Source organism: Perognathus longimembris, chromosome 8 (assembly GCF_023159225.1).
Source record: "Perognathus longimembris pacificus isolate PPM17 chromosome 8, ASM2315922v1, whole genome shotgun sequence".
NCBI lineage: Eukaryota > Metazoa > Chordata > Mammalia > Rodentia > Heteromyidae > Perognathus > Perognathus longimembris.
In genome coordinates, this window is record NC_063168.1 from 32710852 (window position 1) to 32713045 (window position 2194).

The window sequence follows — 2194 nt, forward strand, 5'->3', positions numbered from 1 at the left end:
TATACTTAATTAGGATTTTCTCTGTCATTGATTAAAAAGGCAGATAAATCCCTTGATAGACTACATGAGTGTATATTATGTGATAAGTAGGGGTGATTTATTGAAGACTTACTCAGTGTGTTTAATAGAGAATCAAGTACAAAACAAGATTGTTGTGCCACGTCGCGAAACAACCCCCAAGGAGGCCACCAAGACTCAGACATTCCGAAATCCAAAAGCAAGGCAAGGCTTTATTCAAGCGAGCTGCAACTTGGGCCTCGTCCTACCCACTGACACAGCGGAGATTAGGAGGAAGCCTCGAGCTATGATTACACAGGGCTTATAAAGGCAGAAAACAAAGTTACAATAATCAGGTGTTCAAGCAAGCAAGATTAGGACACAGGTACAAATCTGATTGGCTCAGGGCTCGAGACATTCTCGGAGCAGTCAGAGTTAAGCATTCCCAGCGGTTAGAGTTCTAGACCAGCTGGGCCCTAATAAGCTTGACCTGGGTTTGCTCACAGGGCCTGCTTATCTCAGGTTCATGTGGTAAAGTGGGGTTCGCGTGGTAAAGTGGGGCCTGACTTCAAAGTCTGGCACTTCATTTCCCCTTTTTTTCTTTGGTACCTTGGGAGCAAATCATGGCTCCATTCTGTCCATTTCAATGGCTTGCATGTCTAGGGGATGATATAGAGATAAGGCATGGGCCAGTAGGGCCCAAAGTAGTAACCAAAAACAACTCTGGTCCATTGGTTTTAAGAGGGGGCTGATGGGTAAAGATCATCCATCTTCTGTAGCTTCTTCAGGCTGACTGAGGGGCTTTGACCTTACCTAGCCAGGAACCTATAGCCTTAGTATACTTCACCAAGGGACTGCAGGATTACTGCAAACTGACAATTAACTTTCAGCCATACAGACTTACCATTAGCTGTATAGTGTTTAGTATCCAAATGTAAGCAACAAAATAATACATAAAGTTCTCAGCTGTACTCTAAGGGTCAGGTGGCTATACAAAACTACCTAAAATAAGGGGGTCACCTCACTTTGGAGTGAGCTGCCAAAATAACATCAACACTAGCCAGGGTAGAAGGCAAAAAGAAAATTATAACAATGTTCAGTTTAACTTTCTTTTCTTGAGGCGAAGGCGAAGCGGCTGAGTCGGGTGCTTGGAGACCTCCTATGTTCCACCACGGCAGTCGTCGTCCAGGGCAAAGGGGTCAGCTAGCCTGGCGTGGGGGCGATGGACCCAAGTGGAGATGCCATCTACATTGAGGGCGGTGGGAGTAATCAGTAGCACCACGTATGGTCCCTTCCACCGTGGTGCTAGGGATTTGGGGTTATGCCTCCGGAAGAATACCCAGTCCCCTGGTCTGAATAAATGGGGGCTAGGGACAGAAGCAGAATCATATAATGCTTTAAGTTGGAGCCACATATTCTTGTGCACGAGCTGCAAATAATCAAGATCACACAAATATGCAGCATCATCCAAATCAGCAAGCAATTCAGTCTGAAGGCTAGGGATAATGGGCGGGGGGTACCCGTACATTATTTCAAAAGGAGTAAAGCCAAGCTGATAGGGAGAATTTTTTACTCTAAGCAGAGAAAAAGGAAGCAGTGACACCCAGTCTGTGCCAGTCTCTAAGGCCAATTTAGTCAAGGTCTCTTTTAGAGTCTGATTTATTCTCTCTATCTGTCCTGAACTCTGGGGTCTATAAGCACAATGCAATTTCCAATCCGTCCCCAGTACAGCGGCTATTCCCTGACTTACTTTTGAGATGAGGGCCAGTCCGTTGTCCGACCCAATGGTGGATGGGAAGCCATACCTAGGTAGGATTTCTTCCAGGATCTTCTTAGCCACTATATTTGCAGTCTCAGGCTTTGTTAGATAGGCTTCAACCCATCCTGAAAAGGTGTCTACAAAAATTAGCAGATATTTGTATCCAAATTTTCCAGGTTTAAATCTACTTCCCAATACATGCCTAGCCTATCCCCACGGAGGCGAGCTCCTTTAGTAACTGGTTGATTGGGGGCGTTGGTGAGCTGACAGGCCTTACAATTTTTAACAACATTTTCAATGAGTTGTTCTCCTTGTCTAATTTTCACTTTGGAGTGTTGGAGCAAGTCCTGCATTCTTCGGGTTCCCATGTGAGAGGCTCGGTGGATTCTCTTAAGGATCCCTTTACCCAGCCCTTGTGACAAGATAAGTTTCTGTTCA